Here is a 26,886-nt window from a genome sequence, read left to right as displayed (position 1 = left end):
GTATACTATAAGAGCAAGCAATAATATTTTGATGACAGAATTGGTCATCTTTCTTCAATTTTTTTTAAATGTTTATTCATTCTTGAGAGAGGGAGAGAGGGAGTGAGAGAGAGAACGAATTAGGGAGGGGCAGAGGGAGAAGGAGACACAGAATCCGAAGCAGGCTCCAGCCTCTGAGCCGCCAGCACAGAGCCCAAAATAGGGCTCAAACTCATGGACCACAAGATCATGACCTGAGCCGAAGTCAGACGCTCAACCGGCTGAGCCACCCAGGCGTCCCAGAATTGGTCATGTTTCTGACTGAAAGCAAACAGAGTTTTCTTGTTGCAAACGAGAGCTAGACCTTGGGTGCAGCTGGGTGCCGTATGAGGCTCCTAGGTGTTGCCACTCCTGATCTTTTCAGCCAGTCCTGCATCTTGAACACAACTATTTCACCAGTGGAAAATAACTTCATATGTGTCTAATGTTAGTGAACAGACTTACTGGCGTAGTTTCAGATAACCATGTTCGAGGTACTTCTGTGGCCTTTTCTCATGTGTGGAAGGTTGACTGGATGCCCTGGGGTGGGGCATTTCTGATTCAGAAAAGATATGTCTGCCTCTCATTAAAACAAACATACATGTGCCACTGATTTTGAAGGAGCTAATTAGCAAAAGAGTAGGAGTTAGATTAGAGAGAGGAACTTTAAGATTCATACAGAATTTATGATCAGTGAACACACACATGCATGTGTACGTACTTAGAGATTTGAACTACCCTTTACGTCAGGCTGTTTACTGTGTTTATAACTTTATCTAGAAATTGTTGGTCAGATTTCATGGCTTGTGAGTATATATTTAATTACAGTTCACTTCTGTTGCCGCTGGCCAGCTGAGAAGAAAGCGAGTGACCTTTATGTTGCCGCTGGGAAGCCTTTCTCAGCCCAGTGAGTCGGCCTCACTTCTGTCTTTGGAGTGATAGCAAGGCGGTCCCTTCCTCATTTTCAACTCTTCCTCCCCGTTGATCCATCAGAGTCAGCCCTTCACTAGCGTTTCTGAAGGCATCCTTTCTCGTCCCACTTCTCGTCTGGTCTTTACCTGCTTTGGTTCCATATTGCCCTGTGGTCTCCAATGTGGGGACGTGGCATAGCACGGTGGTTGTGACGTCAGATTCTGAAACGGACGTTAGGATTCAAATCTATGCTGTGTCGTTTGTTAGCTCTATAGCTTGAGCCTTAGTTTGCTCACCTGTTAAATGGGAGCGAGAACAGTGTAGTGCTGTTCCGGGTACCATTAAGTGTTGTTTTCTCATGACTGCTTCTCTTCCTACTGCTGCTGTTCCTAGTTGGTTTACCATCTCTTTCTACCCTGTCCTGTTGGTCCTTCCAGACTTGGAGTTCACCCGGACCCTCCTGCAGCCAACAGACTCGCACACCCCATCGTCCCCAACCCTTACATCCTTTGTTTTCTTCCTTCCTCCCAGCGAGGGATTCGCGTAAAGCTTATCCCAGTATTTACCCACCTGAGACCTACAGTGAGTATGTGGCATGAGCAGGACAAGAAAGCTTTTTTCAAGGCAGGTAGGTTAATGAGGATGCTTTCGTTGAATTTTACTTGGTTTAAAAACACATTCTTCCCTCTTGAAGCGCTGTTCCAGGTTTTGCGTTGGGAGCCACAACACCATCAGCTCTGCTATCACAGTCGTCACAGAAGGAACTTGAAACCCAGGTTGCTGCCAGGTTTTTTTGTTTGTTTGTTTGTTTTTGTTTTTGTTTTTTTTTTTTATCGTCATTGGAGCTTTATTATAATTATTATTGGGTTGTTGTTTTTCATCTTTGCTTCTTGTCATGCTTCTCCCGTGGATTTCCCACCCGTTGAGTCCATTGGGTACGTGCAGAACAGTCCACCTGAGCACAAACCCCTTTTATTATCACTGCCTCTTATGTGTACCAGGGCACTGGTTTTAAGGTGATCGAGTAGCAGAAGATCACATTTCATTATGCTTTGGAGAAGAGAGTAATGGCATATTCCTTGCACGGTTGGCCTCTTCCTGCTAATGTGCGCCAGAAAGGTATCATGATAAGAGAAGGGGTCCCCCCCCCCGTTTGAACACAAGAAATAGAGCAATATTGCTGCTAAATAAAGTATTTTTCTGTTCGCAATACACCGAGGCATGTATGGCTGCTATCTGTAGAATATAAATCATCACATTTTTATCTCTAAGTGTCAAAGTCCACTTGATATTTAGTACACAAAGAACTCATTTATCAAATGCTACACAGATGTTTTATAAAAAATAATGCATTTCGGAGGAGGTTTTTTTTGTTTGTTTTTTTTTTTAAATAGGCACTCCATGTGAAGATAGCTTCAGGTCCATACTGGCACTGATGGTCAGCTTGCTTAGGATAAAACAACTGTCAGGACCGTCCCAGGAACAGAAGCTAGCTTCTGGTTTTATGCATGTTTTACATTTTTTTTTTAGGTTTAAAAGCCACAGAAGAGTGGCATACTTCGGGGCAGGGCACAGTCTGGCAGCTTCAGGCCAGTTGTGTTTGATCTGCACGTTTTAAACTCACATGTGTTGTTTGCTGGCGTTCGAGTATCAAGGGATCGCACCTAGAACAACCCGGCATTTCTGGGTGTTGTGAAAAAGTGCAACAACCCTGGGTCCACGTTCTCAAACGGCACCTGCGGCCCAGAGCCAGATGGTGGCTGCTTGCCTTAGCTGGGGCGGGGGTGGAGGGACAGGTGTGGGGGGATTTCCTCTGGCCTGCTTTATTCGTTAATGTGACCCTGCATCCCTGTCAGCCTATCGGCACTGAAGTTTGCCACCTCTTACTTGAGCATTACAGAGGAACAAACAAAACAAAGTTGGTGTTCAGGAGTAAACAGGATGCTTCGGGATTAAACAATATGCCGCGTGTGTCTTTTGGTGCCTGCCTTTAAGACAAAAGAGAACTGTGGATGTGTGTGTAAATTTTTTGAAACCGTGATTTATGAAGTGTGTGTGCATAATCTCAGGAATGTATACTATTTCTGGAATGTGGGCAAATAGAATTTTATGCTAATGAGTACATACATAAATGAAAGAAATTACTATAAATTGTATGTTATAATTTCTGCTCTTCAGAATGGGATATGTCATAGACACTGCAGACTGGAGGGACCTGTTGGTAGCATCTCGTTCTAGTTCAGCACACTCCTTTGACTGGCCGGAAACTGAAGGCCAGACCCAGACAGTCCAGTGATTTGTCCAAGGCCATACGGTTAATAAGTGGTAACGTTGGGCCAGGATGCCTGTGGCCTGTTGGTGATGCCAGGCAGGTGTGGGCATTGGCGTATGCTGTGGAGTAGATGGAGACAGAGCAGAACTTTGAAAGTGTGTGTGTGTGTGTCTTTTCTAATGTTGTCGTAGGTGGAAGTTCAAAGGAAAGTATTTTACTGTGTACAGATTCTGCGACCACTCTTCGCAAATCCTCTGTGCCCCAGTCTCTGACCTACTGCTCTAGCAGAATCCAGGCAAATATTTCCTCTGGCCCCGTGGACCTTTCTACCAGATGCTCTAAGGAATTGAGCAGGCACTGCTTATAAAACTGAGCTAGTGGTCGCTCTTCCCCTCCCTAACCTGCTTGGTTTTCTAAGTGCTTGATCTTGGTCATTATTGGCATATGATGAAAGTTGTCATGTTGTGTTCTCTGTTTTCTTCTCTGATTGCTCATGTTCTTGGTTTCCAGGTCATACTGTGTCTTAGAAATATTGGCCAGAAATTTCTGCCAAAATCATTTTCTTCTCATCTTCCCTGTTCCTGTGTTAGGTGAACCATCACCTTTTGTTAGGACTGTTGCAGTAGACTCTTAGTCGTACTTCTTCATTCTAGCTTCATCACGCTTCCAGTTCTTTGTCATCTCCATTGGTTTTCAACTTGGCTGTACTTGAGTCCTTTTGGGATTTTAAGACTTAGGTCTGGACCTGGTGCCAAGAAATGCATTTAATTCAGTTAGCGGGAGGGCACTGGCGTCAGCATTTTCCAAAGCTTTCCAGAGTAGTTCTCCTGTGCATCTCCAGAGCTGACAAGAACTGCATGGTTGGTTTTCTATAAAACATATCCCATGGGTCACTCTACTGCTTCAGTGTCTCTGTTTTGTGAATTGAGCCCCGACTCCTACTTTGGCTCGGGAGGCCTTCACAGTTGGATCCTGACTGTTCCTCCAGCCTCACCTCTGGCCACCTCTTCCCCATACCTTCCTATGCCGGGCACCAAGAAGAGCTTCATCTGCTCCTGGACCTCAGAAAGTTTCCTGATGATTCTGTGGCCTGGCACATGTCGTTCGCTCCATCGAGCTCTCCCTCTCTGCTCTAGGAAAACCAAACCCCGTGTTGTTCACAAAGATCAGCTCCACTGTAAGATGTTTCCTTCTCCCAAATGATTACTTGTCATAGTATGTTGAGATGTACCGGCGTACTTGACTGTCTTGCACCTCTAGACGAGAGCTGTTCAGTAAAACTTTGTACAATGATGAAAACACTCTATGCTTTTCCAATGTGGTGGCCCAAATGCAGCTAGTAGCCACATGTGGCTCTTGAGCAGGGGAAGTATGAGGAACTGAGGAACTGTGTTTTTAGTTTGTGTTTAACTTTGGTTAGCATATCCACGTGGGATTCATGAGTACTGTTTTGGACAGCACAGATTTTGACTATGAGCTCCTTGAGGGCAGGGGCTAAGTCTTGCTCTTGTTTCAGTCCCTGCGCTGCAGCGTGGTATATATTCACTGACATTCGCCACATGACCAAATGAATGATCTAGGAGTCGTATCAAAAATCACTATCTTCTCTGATGCACACACCGTGACATGCGCCATTGACAAAAGTCCTACCAGTGAGCGTAACATACGAACTCAGGTTCGACTGTCCATGCAGGTCTCGTGACACTCTTTTGCAGATGAAGAAACTGAGGATCAGAGTAGTGAAATGACTCTGCCTAGTCAAAATGATGAAAAATAAATCTGAATGTCTTCCGGTTGCTTTTAATTGCGTTATAAACACATTTCTTCGGGTATTTTTAGATCTGGGTCTCTGAAAATACGAACCCCAGAGAGAACGTTCTGTGGCCTTACTTGTTGTTTATAGCCCATTCTGGTCTTTTCACATTCCTAGAGGCTGGCTTTTATCCGTTGGCCACTTACGTGTTGTCATTTCTCGGGTCTGGGGCTGTTGTTGGCTGGTACCAGGTTTCTTGATTTAGTACCATTACCAAATCTGCCAACGACTGGAGGTCACGAGTTTGCCAGAAGACCATTCTTTCTTCTGTGCGGTTTTGAAGATGGACTGCAGAGTTTGAGTTTCTGGAGATGGGACGCATGTTCAGATTATTAAAGCTGAAGTTTAGCAGACCACAAGTCCAGGAGAGGGAATGGCATTAAGGTTCATCTAAGACCTTAATGTAAAATTGTCTTATAACCTGAAAGCTTTTTTTTGTGCGGAGTCTAAATGAAAGCGCTGTTAGTGGGGGGGGGAGGGTAATTGCATTTTTGGTGGGTAGTGAATCTCCATTCTTACTTAGAAGAAGTCTATTTGATTAAATCCTTATAGCTTCCTTGCTCATTCTATTTCCTTTTCACTGTGTTATCAACAATAAGGTGATTTTACTTCGCGGGAACGTAAAATTTTTTTTGTGCAAACTATATACCACCCATTCACATAAATATCAGCCATGATAACCTTATGTCTTCCGAGCTGTGAACAAATACTGTGCATATGCAATCTGCTTGACCTCACCTTGCCGAATGATTTTGCTGTGGGGAGGAACTAACACTGGGAGGAGTTAATTTTATGAAGGAACCAGAGAACTGTTGCCCTGAATTTTGTTGACTAGAATTCATTAACTTGATTCATTTAGGAAGATCTCTTAGCTGTATGTGTGAAGCTAATATGTTGTATGTCTCTTCCATCTCATCCAAAAAATAGAAATGAAGAAGGAGGGATGAGGAAAAGAGGTGTATTAAATGTCTTTAATGGAATGGGCATACAGGTTCCCAGGGGAAAATACTGGGTCTACAGAGCAGTGTAATAAAAGGGAGTCATTGCTGCATCACGGCAAGTGCCGTATGCACATGGAACAAATAACAAGGGCATAGATCTGAAGAGCGATTTTGTTTCTTCTTGGAGGAAGTGGCATTTATGGGCCAGGTGAGGACTGTTGAGGAGAGAAGAGGCAGAGTAAAATGGTAGGCTTGGCGATGAGAGAGGACAGGGCACGCAGTGGCATCCATTGGCGGTTGGATGGAAGTTGAGGGGCAGCAAGAGGTGCTACCAGAAGTCCAGAGAGCAGCCTCCATCAAGAACGACCCTCTGAGTACCTTCGGGCGTTTCACCTTGACTTTCTGGACCGTAGCGGGCTAAGAACTTTGTGAGCAAGGGTGGGACCATGCGTCCGGGGAGCGTGGGACATGAAGCACCACATCCATTTGGAGAGGCATCCCCGTATCAAAAATACTAAGATGTGGTGAGAATTGAATTTGGGAATTGACAAAACTTCACCACTTGCATTTTTCAAGATGACTTAGTCTTCCCTATGGGTAGGTTTGAGGAGAGCACGTTCAAAGGCAAAAGGGAGCTTTGAGACAGCAATTGCAAGAGCCCCCGCAAGACTCTCTTGTGTGGGCTTGTGAGTCTTGCCTGGGAAGAGGAAGAGACAATGGGACAGGTGTGGCTGTTAGATGTGGTGGCAGAGGCAGCAAAGCTGCCTCCAGCATCTTCGGCCTCATCTGCCGGGTGGGTGGTAGTGACATTCACTGAGGGAAGGACCGTGGCAGGAGAAGTAGTTGGGAGAACGGAGGATGGCAGAGAAGTTGTTGGATAATGGACAGCGGCTGCCAAATGGAGCCACCAGACCAAATCAGAAAAGACGAAACGCTGAATGACCTTGCTCACCTCGGCAACAGGTTTCAGCGCCTCGGTGAGGACAGAGGAGATGTGGGAGGTGAATAAATGGACACCAAGAGCGGAGATGGCTCTTTCCAGAAGTTGTGGAAAGAAGGAGAAAGGAAGCGACCTGGAACTAAGAGCAGAAGTTGCTTATTGTTTCCTAACAGAGATTTCAAGTCCTCACCAGAATCTTTGGTTTAAACCTTACTCAAAACTTTTAAATTGGAGAACTTGAAATCCCTTTCTCACTGGTGCTTAGTTAGCCGCAAGTTAGCGGCTTTTTGGAGGTAAGCAGAGCAGTCTGGATAGCGCGTGCCAGAAAGACCCGTAAACAAAACTAACGACCTTGTCATGGTGCTTGGGAGACCTTGGGTGTCCGGAGTTAGCCCCGTGTGGCTGGGAAAGCTCTCAGGCTTTTGCGGATATCAAGCATGCGGTGATTATTGGAAGTGTGTGTGTTTGACAAAGGTTTCTATCAAAATGTGAAGGCAAAACAAGTTGTGGTGCCAAGGCGGTCAAATGGTTTTCTAGAAAGTTCACTTAGTGGCAATATCATGGCCCCCGATACAACCATAAGAAGTACAGTCGCTTTGAAAGGTTTCTGCCCTTTGTGTGGATACCGTGTAATTCTATCCTTTTTATGAATGTCCTCCTCACCCCTAAATTTGTGTGTGCTTTCCTAATGGAGCACATTTCTACACTCAGTAACCATGTTAATTTATGGTGTATTTTGGAATTCTGAGAAGTGAAAAAAAGGGGGAGGTAATACGCCTTCTCTTTGTTTTGCTCTAAAGAGGTTTTTACTACTGGGTTCTTGACATCTTCCACCTTAGTTTATCTTTAATTTATCTTCAACTGAAACCATTTTGTCCTTTAGCTCTATTCTAATTACCTCTCGAAACGGTCAGATTTACAGGCAACACATGACGGGGAAAATGCAAAAACCCAGCCAGCCTCTCCTGACATCCAACAGCAGCGTTCGTCTAAATAGTGGAAAAGTTTATTTGCTTTTTCTGAGGATGTGCTAAGTGATTTTGCAGTTTGAGTGGTATGGCCTTCTAGCACTTAGGCCTGCATTTATTAAATAAATTTGTTCTCTAACTCATGTGTTAAGTGTGTATTATGAAACCTCAAAGCCAATTTCAGTGATGGCAATGTGCAAATATTTTTTAAATTATGTAATTAAGTAGGACTTGGCCTGCGAGGTCTGCCGAAGTAATTTATTAATTGAATAGCCTGATTTAATTGTATGTTATTTTCGTTTATTCAGGAAAGTGACTGCATCTCTTGCACAGATAGGAGGAGCCTCTTGTATGCCTGTCACTGGAGGTGCCCAGGTCTCACCAAGAGATCTTTAGCACCCAATTACGTATTAACCAAGAAGAGGGGATTTGTTCTCTCTCTCCTCAAAACTCTGTTTTGATGTCTGAGTCTGGTGATTTTAAAGGAAAAAGGGGGGGAAAACTGTTGCTGGGAAGAATTATTTGCGACTCAGTGTGTTTATCACTATATTATTTAAAAATGAATCATTCTTTTCTTCTTAAGTGTGCCACTGGCATGGGGTTACATAAGGTATGTGCATAAAAAGAGAAGCCCCTTTAATTCAACGTTAGCTACATCTAGCTATGGCTAAAGCCCTGCCGTATCTGTTTCCTTAAAATGTCATTTTAAAGGTATTGTGGTTTCAAAGCAGCAGCTGTGACTGAAAAGTATGTAAACTAAGCTGTTCTTGCTCATATCATTTTTATATTCTTATGTCAGACCAGAAGGCTGCTTTAAATTTATTTTTCATTGTGTATTAGTTCTAGAGCCTGTTTTTTTTTTCCCCTTCCATGGGAACATATGTTCTTTGGGACGTGCGATACTCATGCGCTTAAGAAAATAACAATTGTTGGGGTGGGGGGAAAGGTACCCAAAATAGTTTCTTATTTGGGTATTGTATTTGGGAGAAGATGAATTAAAAAAATTAACTCTCACAAAGTAGAACTCTGGGGCCTAGCATCTGTGTTTTAGGAAATGAAAGAATTCAGCCATACTGTACGAAGTCACGTGAAAGGCAGTAACTTTTAGAAGCCCAAATTGCTTTCCCAAAAGGAAAATATTTTTTGTTGCTATTAAATATAGTTTATATTGCTACTTCAGAACTTTTTTTTTTCCAGTGGGGCCATTTACTTAAATTCTTAGTTAATATTTCTATATAGAAACGTCTTTGTTTCCAGAGCTCGCCTCTGCGAATTCCCATTTAATATGCGGTTGTGGATAAGTATTTATTCATACCATGTGGTACCCCACACCTGATCAAGTGACTGCATGGCGTCATGTCAGCCAGCAAAATATTTGAGTGACTTTTGAGTAATGGTGGCATAGAAGGTACAGAGGGTTGAAGGAAACAACAATAATGGGAAATTTTTTTCCTTTCCCATATATTTCAGCATGCATAATGCCTCAGCTCTGCTGTGGAAATTTGGAACGTTGGAGAGAGAAATATTCCTTTTCCTAAAGAGTTGTAAAAGCAGAGTAGAAAGTATGAGCTATTAGAAATTTCCATGGTAAATATAATTTGATTACATATGTTGGTAATTTCCCCCAGAGCTCAGGATTTCACTTGGGGGTGTTGTTTCACAGTGATATATTTCTTTCCAGCTTTTGAAAACAAATTTAGCCCTAAGAATTTGCCCTAAGATTCCACTGATTTGCCTCATGACTCCAGGCCCACATCCAGGTGCTCCAAGTCAGGGAAGTAACTTGAGGAAAGGTGGGTCTCTCATGAGCCCACTGTTAGGCTTGACCCAGCCTTCCCATCTCATGCTGGACCCCAGGTAGTGGCTTCCTCCAGGCATAGGCTGGCCCTGGTGGTCCTCCCCTCCTAGCCTTGGAAAAGGTCTCAGAACGTCTAGGTTGATGGTCAAAGTAGGCATTAGATGCAGCAGACGTATTGGCCTTCTGAGATGGATGGCAGGTGGAGCATTGCAGTTGGGCACTGTGGAGTCCCACTGTGCCTTGAAGATCCTAGGAGGTTCATGGTCATGGCCAAGGGTGTACTCAGACAGCTTGGGGGCAAAGGCTGTTTTCCAGCCAGTACGTGGATGTTTCAGTATTTTCACAACTCGTTGAGGTGACCACTGTGGAGCGGTTCAACGCGATCCCTGAGTACCTACCGCTCCTTTCCCAGCATGGAGACTGAGGTCTGGAGAAGCCGAGGAGCTCTCCACGTTCTTGGTGAGTTGCTGGTGGATCCAGTGAAGTGTCCTTTGTACTTCACTTTGCTCCCTCTTACCTGGGATGTAGAAATACCTTCTTTTTCACTGCTTTCAAACCAGAGTTGATCAAAAAGAGATTTTCTTAGGGATAAAACAGAGGAGCAAACCAAGATGTTGGAGCCCTGCAGTGAATGACTTCATAGAAGAAAGCTAGCTTAATTAGATTTTAGCTTCTGAACCAAGGGGCTGGCACAATTTATGGGACATTTGTGACTCCTTCCTCTGTCTTCCGTGTCTCTTTGCTGGCCACAGGACCCTGCTCCAAAGTCTCCTTTTGACATGATGGATGTTTCATCCTCCCCTTCCAGTGGCCACATCCTCTAGCCACTGCTGTTCCACATTTGTGGGGAGTCAGAGGCTCTCGTTCCTCCTCCATTCACACCACTGGTGTGGCCTCAGGCACACGCTGAGTCAGCTCCCCAGGAGGATGGAGCTTGACTAGACTCTCTCATAGGTGCCTTTCAGCTCCGAAACATGTGCATTCTTTCTCTCGAACCTGAGATTTTCCCCATCTAAGCCTTACTCTTTCCACTTAAAAGTCTGGGTCACACAATTGGTGCAGGAAAAAACGGAGTTTTTGTCATGAAGACCTGAAGACCTCTCACTGAATGTCCATTTCGGGGGGGGGGTCCCCTCTTGTCCTTTGTTACCGGTAAAACTTGGTGAAAGAATTCCTGGTAACATAAACCTACTTCCTATTCTGATTGGAATTTGTGCTTTTCTGTCCTCCACCATCTCCTCATCCTTGTCCTCGTCGTCCTCCTCCTCCCAATCATCATCGTCGTCGTCGTCACTGACAAATCTCCATAGTATGACTGGGTGGTGTTTCTGTGGCCTTTTCCCCACCCCACTGAAGAAGCTCATGAAAGATTGTACGGTGTGGAAAGTGCCTTACCAATTAAATAAAAGCCTGGTTCATATAAAGAGGCCTGTTTCTATATGGAAAATATGAGCCTTTTTTTTTTTTTTTTTACATGGACCAGGTGTGGATTAGTTCACTGAACCTTTCACCCAGCCGTATTCCCGCTTGTAATTCTTCTGAGGCATAGTTCAGCCAAGTCAAAGAAACATGTTATTAAAGGTGAGCTGAAAGGCATTTAAAAAATAAACAAACTGTTTAAGATCCTAAATCAGTAACAGAATCTATATGCACAGACTTGAAAAGTACAAGAAAATGTGTTTCAATACCTTTCGCTTCCAGGCCAGATTCCCCTCCTGCCGTCCTTTGAACACGTCCCTCAAATCCTTATTGGTCATTGGTGGGATAAACTGCGGACACTGAGCTTGGGTTTGTCACTCTTGAATAGCTAATGACTTAGCCTCTACTGAGGTCGGTGAAACTAGTCTGCTAGAAACTCTAGTCTATTCTCCACCCAGTAGCGAGGGGGGAAAATATGAACTTTGCTTTTGTTTTAACACCGTGTTCTTAAGAAGTTTAAAATCTGATATACATTCCCTCCTTTTTTCTACCTTTCAGCGTGGCAGATCACTAGATAGTATTAACAGCCTGTAGAGATGGCAGAAATGAGGTGTAGGAAGTTTTAGACTTACTTAAGTTGTATTATCTCCGCGCATGATAACAGTGACTTCAGCACTCACTAGGTGCCAGTCACGTGTGCAAGCACTTTTCTCCATTAACGCGTTTATTCCTCAGAAGCACATTATGTACTATAATTAAGCCTGTTTTACAGAAGAGGACACCGAGGGACAGAGAATTTGAGTAATTTGCCTGAGATCACAAGGCCAGTAAGCAGCAGAGCTGAGTTTTGAACTCTGGCACTTGAGTCCGTGCTCATAACGACCGAACTATCCTAGATTAAACTAGACTGTGCAGTACGATATTATATAGTATTTAGTTTTAATTGAGGCAACCCAAGGAAGCATTAAGAAATAAAGAGATGCGGGGTGCCTGTTAAGTCTGTGAAGCGTCAGACTTCGGCTTGGGTGATGATTGTAGGGTTTGTGAGTTCGAGCCCCACGTCGGGCTCTCTGCTATCAGCGTGGAGCCTGCTTTGGATCCTCTGTTGCCCTATCTCTCTGCCTCGCCCCCCCCCCCCTCAAAAGTAAATAAACGTTAAAAAAAAAAAGAAAGAAATTCACTCTGTACATGGTCAGCCTTGGCGTCCTCCCCCCATCCGCTGACATTTTTCCTTAATTAAAAAAATTTTTTTTTCTGTTTTCTTTCGGTGGTTTTTACATTCTGGCCTGTTCCCAGCGAAAGGACTGGGAATCAAGCGTTTGCATCCTGTTGTCCTGCTTCTCCCTTGATTATCTTACATTTTCATTGTGATTGTGGAATTCTGGAAAGCCATTCTCCCAGTTTTAAAGTAATTCCAGAAAATAGGAACAAAGGAGGAGAGGCAATTTTGGGGGTGGGTCTTCCTGGGCCACCCCTTCTGAGGCACGCAGTTCCTTCCAAGGGGACCTGGTAGCCTCCCTAGTGGACACAGTGCACCTCTCAGAAACTGAAATCATCAGTTGGAAAGAATCACCCCCACCCTACCCCCGCCGCCTTACGTGACAGAAACGGGAGCGAGTTCAGGCAACAGCTTCATCTATTGCACTTCTGAGTAGCTTTGCTTCGTTGAAGACCATATGCTGAGCTTGTCAAAGTCATCTGCCCGTTTCAGCCATTCTTGTTTTAGGAACGTTAACTTGCTGTATTGGGGAAGCAGCATCATATGTGAACAGCCATGCCAGGCTTCTACCAAATGTCCCTGGTCCTCTATCAAGTTCCGGGGGTATTTAGCGGCGTTTTATTGTCATGAGGATTAAAGACCCCCTAGCATCAGTATTCTCAGTGTATCATCCTGTAAGTATCAGAACCCTTCCTACCTAAGGAGCCAGGAGGGCGAGTCCCACCTGGTTCTAAGTTACATTGGCGTTTGTGGGTGTGTTTCTAGTGGGATCTGGAGAGGTGGTGAGGTGCGGAAAAGCCTAGAGAGAGGTCAAAGTTGAGTGGAAAAGGGAACTGGGGTCTGCCAGTGTCCGAGAATTCAGGAAGAGAGGCATGGGAAAGGAAGTGGAATGAAAAGGTGCCAGGAAAAGTTGCCTCATCATTTGGCATTTTTCTGTTGGCCAAAAGGTAAGTTTCTACTTTTAAGTCATTTGCAAACCCTGTAGGCACGTAGCTGCCAACTTTTGCAGTTTAAGGACCACTAAGGTGGTCACTGGGTAATACCGGGAGGCTGTTATTTTCAGGGAAGGACTTCTGGGAGGTCTTCCCGCCTGAGTGACTACAGGAGTGGGTTCATTCTCGAACCCACTGTCTCGCTGACAGTAAAATTGAACCGTGGAGCCGCTCGGGGTCTCCTCTGTATGCACCCAGGTGTAAGCTATGGTGCATATAATAGTGGGAATAGAGGAACCACAGTGACACCCAGGAATGTTTTTATTCCACGTACGTGCTGGTTAGTGTCGCTCATTTCATACATATGGACTGAACAACTGCCGTATGTAGCTTCTGCTGCGTACTGGCATGCAATACGGCACGCAGGACAGATAAAATCCTTGCCTTCGTGGAGTTTACAGTCTGATAATTTGTCCTAAAACTGAAGTGCACACAGTCAAGATTAACACGACTGGCTTTATCTGTGTCCTAACCTTTCCCAGCAAAACCAAACAAAATCAGTTTCGTGGCAGATGGGAGCCACCAGGGGCCAGATGTGGCCATGGGAAGAACGTCTTGGAGAGCTTGTCATCTGGCTCCAGCTGTGTTAACCTAGGTCTGCTGGGCAGCCGTGATTCATGTCTGCCAACCGGTGGCCTGACATTAGGACACTAGTGCGGGCTTAAACAATTAGCGGAATCCCTTGCTCAGTGGCTGGATCCACTGTGTGTGTCCTAAGATTACCACTGCTGTCCAGACCAGGAGCCTCCATGGTCTTGGGCCGAAACACCTGGAAGCGAATCAACAATCAGCGAGTTGAGGAACTAGGCACGGCTTTCTTATCCCAGAACACGGAGAGAGATGCGGGGAAGGTAGAAAATCATGGTCAGCAAGAAAACGGAAGTAAACCAGACATGGCCTCCCGCATGCGAGTTTTGATTTCAGCCAAGAGCGCTTTCCTGGTAGGTACTGCCTGCCTCCAGTGTGGCCCTGCAGAAAAGCGGAGAGTTGGCCTATAAGAGTAGCTTTCTCCCAGTTATTATTCTTTTTTGATTGTTGCCCCTCTGTGAGACCCATTTATGATGACCCGTGTTGATTTTGCCCAGAGATCTGCATTTAAAAGTCTTAATTCCCACCTTTGAAAGCGTTGGGATACCTACAGATGTGCAATAACTTTTCAGATATCTGTTATATCTGCCTTCCCAAATAAGTACGTAAATAAATTAAATGCTTCAGGCAACCTGTGCATAGAAGAGTTTTTTTTTGTTTTTTTTTTAATTAAATCGTAAACCTTCTGGTTTAATGTACTAGGCGGGTTCTGTCCTTCTCTGGGAAAATGATGATTTTGGTCATCCATTGTCCAGCAAGCCCCAGACCCCACAGCACTTGCTCAGGAAATGTTTGTAGAATGAACCAGATGAGGAAAATTTCCAGTCAACATGTAGACTTTCAAGGATGGTGATCCAACATGAGTGAAGTTCTTTCAAATAGTAAGTAGGGGGAAATAACCCACAATGTAGAGCAAAAAGACAAAAAAAAAAAAAAGTGAAGGTCTAATGGGAATAATTTCAGAATTTGCCTTTCAGATGCCTGCTTCTAGTGTCTGATTATAGCCGAAAGCACGAGAGGGTAGCGATTCAAGTTTTGAAGGGGGCTTCTCTTGAGCCTAAGTATTTCTGCACGTGTGGGGATGTCTTTATCACAGTGAGGTTCAACAAAATACTTGAGGTGGGGAAAATTTTTAAGATACCAGTTTATGTGTAAAAATCCACTTTTGCATTCTTAGTGCATTGTGTAAATTTGCCGTGCAGGAAACATAAGTGAAGCCATTTGGTTTTGTGGCATTGGTGTGGGCTGGCTAAGGGGGTGGGGGGGGGGGATAAAGTTGAGGCATTGATACAGTATGGGGAGAGCCAGATGGTTGTATTACACATCTTTTGTGTTCTTGTTTGCTTCTTAAAGCAGTTGCAGAATTTTGCCCTTGGCGGTATTTTCTTCATGCTTGTATGTTCTGCTCTGAATTTACTTTTTTGTCAGAGTACTTTGAAGAAAAGCCTTACTCTAAAAAAAAAAAAAAAAAAGAAAAAAAATGTTTTTTTTTATTTACGTTATAAACTTGTGAAGTCAACAGTGTATTTATAAACACATTTTTTTAAATGTTAAGTACGTTAGTAAATAGTGGGAGGAGCTGCTTTTCTTCTTGCTTATTAGCACACTGATTTCAGCCACATTATGTCAATTCAGAGAGAGATTTTTGCAAAATTATAAATGTAGAGTTGACGACAGAGAGATGGAGGGAGACAGGCAGAATAGATAGGTTGTTTTTCCAGTAGTAATGAGGCTCATCTGATTAGAAATTTTAACTTTTTCTATTACTTACAGCCACTTCTCAGGTTGTGGTTTACCTATTGTGTTGTATCAGCAAGCCTGAGTTGGTGGGATTTAAGTTAAGTGAGAACGCTTGGGGATAGGTTGGTGGCTTTCTCTCCTTTAGCCTGGGTGTTTGGCTGGCTTTCCTTAGAACTGTGGATCACCCCACCATTGAAATTTATATTTATTTCCTACTGAAAGCAAATTATGTTTTGCGATCACCAGTGGCAAGGGATAGTTAAGATGTCCTAACTGCATATAAGAGATGATATTTTATCACTGAATGCTTTTAATAAGGAATTGCTTTGTAGCTTTTTTTCCCCCCGTTGTGATAGAATGGTTCAGAATAATTTAATGTCCTTTCCACAATCCCAGTGTATCTCGTTTTTCTTTGCTCAAATGAGAGAAGAGCACACACTCGGGATCCTTGGGCACCGGTTTATTCTCTGTCGTGCACAGATTTCCAGCCTGAGTTGGAACCTGCCGTCCCTGATGAGAAGACAGGAAACTTACAGTCCTCACCTTATTGAAATCTCTGCCTCTTTAAGTCACAAGTCCGAGGCGACTCCTTCCAATAATGAAGCCATTGTGCGCATCCTATCTGATCCGTTCTTGAAATGTTTTAGTAAGTCTATCTTACAACATTATAAGAAGATAATCAGCAGCCTTAGAAGGTCCCCATCTGGACTGTAGAGTTCTTTTACTGAAAGATGTTTTGCCTTTTTGAGATAGCTCTCGCGTTTCATCATCTGTTCCGCTGAGATGAAGTGCATATGAAAAGTCAGTGACTCTGAATCCATCTGTTGTTATTATTTTCCACTGATAATTGGCTTGAACAATGAAATGTCTGTGTCTGCAGCCTTTGAAACTGTACACCCTGTTTATTTTCTGGAGGCCTCCCTGCGACTCCCCCGCCCCCATTTTTTCTTCCTTCATTCTCGCTCAAGCTTACAGCCAGTGGCGCTCGTGTGAGGATGACATCTTTGACTCTGTGCATCAGTATGTGTCACTCAGCATCTAAAGCTTGCATGCGGATTTTTGTCACAATCCCTGTGTCTGTGCCGTTGGCTCCAGTGTCCAGCACTCATGCATGGATCCCTTACCTGGACTGTCTGCTTTATTTCACTGTCCTCATTAAAATATTAATTTCGGGTGCGGTATCTAATACCTATGGAATTAGATACTACCTATAATTGTATAATATATTCAGTTGCATCCAGGTTTGCACGATACAGAGCATTAATATTGGATTCCTCTAACAGCACTTCCATTAGCTTGCTCAACCAGTATGAGATATAGATGAGCTGGGAAGCATAACTACCCGCCAGAACTGCCAAAACAGTCATTAGAAGCTCCATTGGGATGGACAAAGGCTTTTTCACAGTGATATACTGATTAAATTTTGTTCTATGGTTTATTTGCATCAAGGTTAGATGACTATCGTCTGGGGAAGTGGGTTATCTAACACCTTATTTGGAAGGTCATTTCGAGACAAAATAGTGAATAGAATAGGCGTCTTTAGTTTCTTTGGGAACCCTTCTTAGGAACCTGTGTTTTATTCTTTGGTGGTGGGGGGGGGGCGGGTTGGGAATCTTTAAAACATTTTTTTTCTCTTTTCCCCAAGTTATGCCGTAATGTATGTTCGAGATGGGTTTCTCTGCCTGTTTGTAATTTTGCCCCCAACTTTTCAGTAGTATTCATTTGCTTTTGCAGTAGAATGATACGGTCAGAAAGCAGCGTCATGTTAATAAAACAGAACCTGGTTTCGAAATAGAAAGCTGCCTTATTTCCCTTGGCTAGCGTAAGTGCTGTACGTTCTCTGAGGCTGTGAAGGATGTGTGACCTACCCTTTCTGGTCCAAGCAGTAATGTAATGACACATCCTATAGCATTGCTGGATTTGCCCCCAACTTTACTATGTGGCGTTAGAAGGAAGTAGGTGAACATAATCTTATTTATGTTTCAATCGAAGTCATTTAATGCTACAAAAGTTAGTGAAAAATAATTAAGTTACTAAGGCCAACATGTGGCTGAAACATATGAGAGAGGTTAGAGGGGAGTGAGCTGAGTCCCTAGGCGGAGGAAAGAGGAAAGGCCCTTGTGAAGTCCCAATGCCTGCGTGTTTTTCCTTTGGCTTCAATTCCTCGGTTCTCAGGACAAATTATGTTGAGGTATGGCATATTTTCTGCCGAAATGGAGAAAATTGTTGACTGTAATTATGTTATTTAATTGAAATTATAAGTGGTTGAGGCCACTCAGTTAAAAGCATCCGTGCTAATATATGGATAATGTTTTTAAATGAGTGGTCATGGATTGATGACATTTGAAAGGCAGGCATTTGGGGTGTGATTTTGGAAGACACAAATTATGTTCCTTAAATCATTAGTGAACTAACGAGCGTAAAGTGGCATGGTTTTTGTTTATCTGCTCTCATTAAATATGTGCCCCTATTATCTGTGTAACTGTGTATATTCATGTACATACATGTGTAGGTGTGTGTAATTTATATATGTAAAATTTTATGCATATGTAAAATAGACCTTTCATTAGCATCAGTTCATAGTGCAAAAAAGCACACACAAAAACCCCCAGAATATATCAGGTATATCTCTGACCTTATATTGTGACTGAGAAATGTGATTGTTGATCACTTCCACGGAATGTTAGAGATTTAAATAGAAGCTATAGTAAAACTCCAGTGATATGTCTTATCCCAACTTCTTTTTGAAGTAGCTGGAGATAAAACAATAGCACTATATTTTCTACCCCCTTACTCCCCCCCCCCCCCACTCCAGGAGTGAGTTCTTAATTACTAATGAATGCAATTCATTTTAATTGTTATTATAGCAACATAACATTTAAGTGTCTCCTGTTCAGTCCTTGTGCCCTGGAACAGGCGGTGTCTCCTGTCAGAGAGAGGACAGGTAGAAGGCACAGCAGGCGTCTGATTGAGCCAGTTATTCATTTGCTGAGTGTTTGTGTTTATGCAAAGGGGCCTCTTCCTGCATATTTAATCTAGAGTAAGGCAGTGGCTTTTGTTGTGTTGAGCCCACATACCTTCAGTCCTTCCTCACACTGCCGCCAGCTTGGGATCCCTGAGAGCCCGCAGGCTTCCAAGCGCCTGTAGTTTCTCCCTTACAAACTCTCAACTTTCTTCCGTTGTGTGAAAATTGCCTCTCCGGCCCCAAAGCTTTCTTCCTCAGCATGAACGGGTAAGTGTGTGCGAAAGCCAAGGCTGATACTTTGTTTCATTTTACAAATGTTGAGAGGCTACTTTCCTGCTCTTCTGGGCGCCTCCTGCCAGCGACCTGGGTCCTGGTTCCTGGGCCGTTCTCAGTTGCTGGCTGCATTGATATAGACAAGTGCAGGTGCCTCTTAGGAACCGTGGCTGGATTTTGGACTGGCCGAGAGAGCCTCTTTGGAACCGGGGCGGGGGAATGGGGGGGCAAGCGGGGGGGGGGGAGAGAAAGAGAGAGAGAGGAACAGCTTTATTATTCTTTGTCCTAACAAATCCTGTTTTGTAACTGTCCTGGAGATAATGCTGCCATTGTTTGCTAAAAGCCTTCAAACAGTGTGGAAGACCGAACTGTAAGAAAGCAGTGAAACTCTGCTGCTGTATTGTCTATACCCGGGCCAGGGTCCTCCCCGAAGCTCTGTACCGGAATAGGAAGGGTTTTCTTCAGTGGAAATCGAATCGTCTCTTCATTGATATTAATAGCACACTAGAGAGGTTGGCCATGATGCTCAGAGAGGCGGTCGGGAGGGAAGGAAATCTGATCTTGCTGGGGGTGTGTGTGTGGGGGGGATGACAGCCTCTTGGCCCCACCGTAGAGGAGACATCCATCCAGGCTCAGCCTGCATAATGGCATCCTGGCTTAACTGTTTGCTCTAGGAATTTTAATCTTGAGCTGTTTGTTTTACTCTCTGGGGTCTTGCTATTTTTTGTTCCTGTACTGTCTTTAGAAAGCACCATATTCAGGGTCTAATCCAATCTTTTAAAAAAGTGGATTAAAAAAAAAGACTCAGAGAAATTGATGTACTGTGCACTTAGATCATTCTGGGCTATGATGGTAGGATTCTGCTTTCTTTTAGAGTGTTATAATTTCAAAAATGACTCGCCACAACTAAGAAGGATGCACCATCCAAGGAAGAGATGTCCTATGTAAAGATATTTCAGGGACCAGGAATTGTGTCCAGGGTCTAAAAGGAGTTTTCATTACCAGTTAACTGTTGCCTCTGCTTGAGTAACTCTTTTCAACAGAAGAGTGTGCTGTTCTCCCGCAGGTTGGAAACTGTGAGAATTTAAATAAAATTTCATCAATCTTATTAAAATATGTAGGGAGTTGGGTCTTCTTGGGTACAAATCAGTCTAGAGACTTCGAAGCATTTATTAACAGTGAGGCTGCTGAAGGTTTTTAATAATAAAATTACAAATACCCTATCTAATTGTAAGTATATGACTTTTATACTCGGTTTTTAAGGGGAAAAATACTTTTTTTTTATGAGGAAAAGTAACTCCGTGAGAGCACCTTCTGTGATTAGTGCTATTGTATTCTTAAATTTTGATTGATAGAGATAATAGTTTTCACTTAAAAATACAGACAGGTACTTTAACTTTCCATGACAATAGCTATTTGCATTTCTTTTATCTTTTTGTTTAACATTTGTGGGGGTTGGGATGGATTTGATTATTAACTCTTATTGCACACTAAAGGTAAATCTAAAACAAAGGCTTTGTTAGAGCTTCAAAGAGAAAACAGCAAATATTGTTTTTAGGTTTCAACATTTAAAGGCTGTTAAAGGATACCTATAAAATATTTTCACATGACCACGGCCAGGGTTTTACTTTTCTGTAAGGTAAGAGAGAGTAGTTTCTCCCAGTGAGATGGACCCATGTGGAGCTGTCGCTGGGCTGACTGCCAGCCTCCAGTAATCTCGCCGGTTCGCCTTGGCTGGGGTTGCCTATATCCTGTGGCTTAACCTTCGAGTTGTTTTAGGTTTTTCTTACTAGAATGGACCCCAAAGTTAGGTTCCATGATCTGGCGAGAGTCACAGAGGGTAAGGAGAAAGGAAACAAAGTGTTCCGCGCAGCCATAGGAGGGGACGTTGGGGCATGGTGGTTGATTTCTTTGGTAGACCCAAGTACAAGAAATGTAGCACTTGTAACCCAGCAGGCCTGGGTGGTGTCCTAGAGGCCCGAACTGTACAGCTCTAACTTTTTCTTTCTTTCCTTTTCAGTTTCCTTCTTTTGTTTTTCCTTCCCCCACCTCTTTGGCACTCCTGACGTCTCTCCCTATTTCTTCTTTTTCTTATTTCTTTTTTCTCTTCCTTCCCTGCCCTCTTTGCTTTTTTTTTTTTTTTTTTTTTTTTCCCTGTAAGCCTGACTCAATATTGAAGTTATTAGAGCAGAGTGCCGGGTGGGGGGGGGGGGTGCGGATCTTTGTGGTTGATCTCGGAGTGGATTTTCTTGTCTCAAGTGCAGAAAATGAAGTGACCCTTGTACTATCATTTTTCAGCTAGGCAAATTTGTGTTGATACGCTCCTGTTTTTCTAAGAAATGTTTGAAAAGACATTAAAATCCACATGTTAGGAGTCACTGGTTAGAGACAGCAGTCTCTGGGAAATTAGCCCATATAGACCTTCTGTTTTCTTTGATGAAGTCTATGTCCTTTGATTGGAGTATTTGGGGTGTTGGAAGTTTGAACCGTGTTCCTGGGCTTTAAGAGAAAGCATTCTCTAGCCAGAGACAGATTACTGGACTTTAAGGAAAGCATCTGCTACCTTCATTGCGGGCCAGGAGCTGGCCCTGACATCCTCGCATCCCCGATGACACTGATGGACAGTGGATTTAAGGCATCATTTGGGGGACTGAAGGTTAAGGTGAAAAACGTTGGTCATCCTTCATGGTCCCTTTGTATAATTGTATAAAATGAAACACAGTGCAGAAGTCCTGATGCAAAGCATTCCCTTTAGCTGCCATGAAAGAACGTGGGGAAATACTCATAGTGGGAAAAGTAGAGAATATATTGTTCATTTTCAGTCTTGTGAAACGAAGTCAAACCTCCATGTTTACCTGCAATTGGTTCCAACTGGGCCATGCCAGTTGGCATTATGTATTATCTATTACATGGATTAAATTAGGGGCCAAAGACACCCAAACAAAGTATGACATTGAAGCATTGTGATAACCTAAGAGGTCTACAGAATAAAATTCTTAAGGAGTGGGGGGATGGGGGCTGGGAAGGTGGAGTAAGAGGAGAGTACCTTAAGTTTTCTAATGAATGGGTTGCTGCTGAAGATTGGTGTCTTACCCACGGTCTTTATGGTCAGCACATTGATTCAGATAAACAACACTCTTGCGAACAGCAGTGAGGAGGCCACACCAGGATCACTTGTAGTTGTTCACAGGATCTTAACTGTACAGAGAATGACATAAAGGAAGATAAGTCATTTCTATTTACCGTATTCCTGGCTCACTTTTAAAACCTAAAACCAATAGGAAACTTCAGAAAGAGAGGAAAAAGAAAATGTAATTCAGATGGTAACGGTGTTTTAAAAGAAGAGAAGTGGGCTGGAGGGGACTATTTTTCTTTTATCTTAAAAAAAAACAGCTTCACATAATTTTAGTTTTGATGCTTGTGCTGTGAGTAAGCATTCAGGTAAACAGTTGATATATTTGATAAATAAAAGTGATTGTTTAACAAAGAAAAAAGAAAATAGTTCTGGAAATGGAAGTTTTACACTTTGGAAGAAAAATGAACTGCAGACTGTTGTCCTAGTTGTTGATTTCTGATTCTTCTAGGCTCGTAGTGATGCAGACTCAGGCCCCAGTTCTAATCCCTAATTTTCTTGTCTGTTATATTGACACATTTCATTTAATTTAGCATGATGGCAAACAGCTGTTGAACTATTCATCTTTTCTCTGCAATGCTAGAAAAGTACCTTTCCGATTACTTGGCTAATGTATCCTAAAAACTAAAATCGACAGAAATAAATAAATGAGTGGTCAAATGTGGATATGCATTAAAATTTATGGAACCTCAGAATGGAGGAAACCATGATTTGTATCCCACTGCCAACTTTTTTATGTATGAGTAAAAATTAAAAGTAGCCAATTCTGTATTGCTTTAGTACTTGTACGTTGGAGGGTCACTTGTATAATTTTGTTTCCCTAGGGGAAAATTACACTTGTAAAATCTATGAGGGTAAATCCGCTTATAATTTTGCTCTGTGTTCACTGACACACGGTACTGTGTAGACAGGTGCGTGGAGAAATAGCCCATTTCTTACCTGAAATCCTCCTACAGGTTTGAATACAGGGTTCAAGATAACTTTATTCAAAGTAGGCATTTTTGCAGTGTGGTTTTTTTTTTTCTTAAATTAAATTTTAATAAGGTCCAGTTGTTTGGCGGGCCTATATGATAGCAATCTCATCTGCATTGCAAAGCCTAATACTGTATAGATCTGACTGCCAAACATGCAAAAATAGATGCAACTCAATAGATTAACATGAAAATTAGTTTAGAGAGCACGCATTGGAGAACATCTCAAGGAAAAAGGAGGGAGAATGGCTGTTCTTGCCTTGAATTGAGTAGAACCTGCCAGTTCGCTTACTTTCCATTTAAGATTGCCTGAGTGATGAGATGGAAATTTCTGGGGTGTAAGATTGCTGCTGTTTCTTGTATTTAATGTGCTCTTTTCGCTTGGGAGGCCGGGGGCTGCTTTGCCAGCCTCCCCATTACCTTGAGGACCCCAACATCATTGCTCCCTGTTTTCTCACCACCAGATGCCTCGTGACAATTCTCACCAGTGGAGAAACCAATCCTGGAGTCACACATCAGCAGTGTGCCTCAAAATTTTCATTTTCAATTTGAATTGTTTTGTGTAAAAACAAAAAGGTTTGGGGCGGGTTGCAAAATAGTAATTTTAAGTCCCAGGGCTAGGGTTTTCCCCCACCCAAGTGGTGAACATTTATGGTGAAAACCTCCAATTTCCTCTTACAGTAAACATGAAAATTATGATTTCACTCAGAGCCTGCATTTTTTTCCAGTCTTTATGGCAAGAATCTGCATACACTTGCTTGTGGAAATGTCATAAATTGGCCTCAGATCAATTCCTCAAAGATAGTACTCACCAAAGTGCCACTTTCGTATTTTAGCCCTTGTGAAGAAGATTTAACTCTTCTCAATAATGTTTGCCTTTCCACATTCAGGGCTGACAGCAGAGGGATAAGCAGGGATATATTCTGTATAAAATTAAAACCACTTCATTACATATTGTTCTGAAGAGTGAGCAAAAGGATATTAACATTTTAGGAAAATGGTGATCTGGTCTTAGCATCTTAAAAAAAAAATTACATGAGCATTTGGTCAGCTGATGGGGAATGAATCCTGTACCCTGTCGGTAACTTGATCTAAATTAATAAACAAATGTTTTTCTTTTCACTTGTGCCATATGTTGATCCCAGTTACATGGGCAGAAAGAGGCAGCTTGTAATGTTTCTTAAAGGATTACACACTGTTTTGCATAAGAGAGTATATGCAGATGCAGGATAAAACATGTTCCAGGCTTTCTTTGTGTTTTAGGGAGCTTGATTTCAATTGTTTATTTCATCTGACACAAACCATTTTTATTTAACTTGGTAGATCTGGTAGATATAGGCTAAGTGGAAAACACTGTGTGAACAGCTTTCACCAACCGATTAACCACCCCCCCCCCAAAACTTGCAGATCCTGGTTCATTTTGAAAGGTCCAGGTTGGCATAAAGGCATCTCGTCTCTCAGAACTCACTCGCTTCCTAAGGGGGAAAAAACCCCACAAGCCTGTGCTTTAATGAAATCAGAGATGTCGTGGATGCTAACTAAACAGACACGTTCAAGGAGCAGTCTGGTTTCCAAAAACAAAAGCCTATGAGTCACGTATTATTGCACAAGAAAATAAATTGATGGAGGACAAGATGAGAAAAAGTTCATATGCAAAATTCGCAATGTTTCACCTTGACTTTTTCCACCCACGTTATTTTTGTTGTCTTGAGGAGCTCACCGGCCTGTGCACCGGATCAGTGGTCTTGGGACTTGTTTTGATTCACTCTGAAAGTCACTTTCCATGAAATGTGCCGGAGTTCTTTTGCATGTGTCCCTGGCAAATAGGTGGTTGCTCCTTTCTCTTGACATTCAGGTTTTGATGTTCTCTTTTGTTTTCAGGGTAAGAAGTGACCTTTTGAGGTGACTATACCTGAAGATTGCTTTCCGGAAGCCAAAAAAGGTAAATGCGATGTGATTCGTGGAATTCTATCTAGGGCTGTGTTTACCACCTCTAGGTATATCTTAATTCACTTCTTCCCCAATCTACGTAGTTACCAAATGTGTCTGAATTTATTTATGTAAGTATTATGTTATAGCATCATTTGGGAGATGTTTACAGAAAAGATTGCCCTGAAGAAGTGGTCCACAGAGTGACATTTTTCTCCCAAATATGATCAAACTTCCCCTTTGTTGAAGCTGATTTTGTTGTTGTTGTTGTCGTTGTTGTTGTTGTTGACTTGGTGAACCCAAACTTTGACAGGAATATTCACATCACGAAGGTGGTGATTCATAAAAATTCGCTTGCTCCAAACGAGAGTAGCCCATGTCCGTGTTCTGTGCTGAAGTGGTGTCATCCGATTGATGTTCATCTGGCGGCTTTATAATCACCTTCTTTCAGAAATTAATAGTCATAGCACCATAGCAACACGGCACATTGATAGAACTGCAGAGCGGCGTGGGCCACATCCCTGTGATGTCAGTACTAGGCTGCCTTGTTCTCTTGACCTTGCTTGAAAATCAAATGAGTATTTGATTTTAAAATTAGAAGTTTTCAGAGAGACTAATGTAGCTTGATGAATTAAAGCTAAATTAAATTTTCTCAAACTCACTTTTGGGAGGGGAAACAAAAAAGCCCTCTGTTTAAAATGGTTCTGGATGCTACATCATTTTCTCGATTCCCAAAGTCTCTCTCTGGTGCTCATCTCACACAAGTTAATCTTGCAGGCCGTTTTAATGGCCGATGTTTCTCTTGTAGAATCTTCATTTTATTTTTGAATTTTGGCCAATGATAGGTCCATTCGATTTAGTAGATTTGTGTCTGTTTTAAAACAGGTTACTTGAGGGCCTGGTTGCACAAAGCCTTCACTCAGATATTACTAAATTAAGTTTATGAATTTGTAAGACACAGACTTCTTATTCTTCAGGTGAACCTGTTTTGGGTTTTTTTTCTTCTTTTTGAATCTTTACAATGTGAAGATTCTTAGATTACTTTTGTGTTTCATCTCACTGAGCATTTTGAGGTTCTAGAACGTATTTTACGGGTATGGATTTCTTTTTCTAGTTGCATTCTTCCGGCACACTTGATCTGAGGTCAGAAATCCAACTTGCCCCATTTCACCATCTTTGTTGTCTAAATTAAATCTTTGTGAGAAGCCTCAGATTGTCCTCTGCAGAGGACAGCTCCTTTTATATGCTCCAGCGCGGAAAGGGTTGATCCCAAGCAGTTTTGGGGCTCATCAAGTCAGGGCGGGACTTTTGACAAAGCTCTTCCCCTTGCTGACGCTCAGTGGTCCAATATTAAAAATGAAGGCTTTGTTAATTTCAGGGATCTGCAAACTTTGCATGTCAAGGGCCATACGAATTATTTTCTGTTGGCGGGCCATCCCTTCCTTGCCACGAATTATTTTCTGTTCCTGGGCCATTCCTTCTCTGCCACAGCTGCTCAGCTAGGCAGCAAGTTTGTCTCCCGGTGTCTCTGAGCCCTGCAGAATCTCAGTCCAAGATGTTCCTCATGCAGAACTGTGCCAGGTGTTTTAACTCATCTCGTGCCTTTAGCAAAGATTTCTGGCAAAGCTAAAAACTGATTAAACAAAGCTGAATATATGGTCGAAGAGATGAAATATTCACCTTGAGAATTGCGTTACCCCACAGCCTCAAATACAGGCATCCTAAGTGGGTTTTCATTGTTTTCTCTGGAGTCACCTGTAAGCATGAATTATTTTCCCTGTGACTTGATGTCTTTATGATGGCCTATGCTAACACCCATGACTTGAAAATGTGCACGTTTGAATTTGTGCGTTGCGATTTGTTTCCAATTCTGTGATACTGTTCAAAGTTTAAAATATCGTGAGTCAGGGGCAAGTTTGGGGAGAAAAAAAAAGTTTCTAGGAATTTTTCATTAGTGTTGACTAAGGGAGGTAGTCCATGGGGACAAAAAAATTG

At 42.7% G+C, this 26,886-nt stretch overlaps 1 protein-coding gene across 4 annotated transcripts in view; it reads left to right on the top strand.

Moving 5' to 3' along the window:
• The window catches only part of FOXP1 (forkhead box P1), a 596,530-nt gene that overhangs the window by 239,044 nt on the left and 330,600 nt on the right, over positions 1-26,886 (top strand). For all 4 annotated transcript variants that reach the window (XM_043587930.1, XM_043587931.1, XM_043587932.1 and 1 more), the window contains exon 4: positions 24,844-24,904. The gene's annotated coding sequence lies outside the window, so the exon portion shown is untranslated. The remainder of the gene's footprint in view (positions 1-24,843; positions 24,905-26,886) is intronic.

The sequence above is a fragment of the Prionailurus bengalensis genome, chromosome A2 (assembly GCF_016509475.1).
Source record: "Prionailurus bengalensis isolate Pbe53 chromosome A2, Fcat_Pben_1.1_paternal_pri, whole genome shotgun sequence".
Classification (NCBI taxonomy): Eukaryota; Metazoa; Chordata; class Mammalia; order Carnivora; family Felidae; genus Prionailurus; species Prionailurus bengalensis.
Note: the sequence above shows the minus strand (reverse complement) of the source record. Positions and strands in the feature narration are given on the sequence as shown.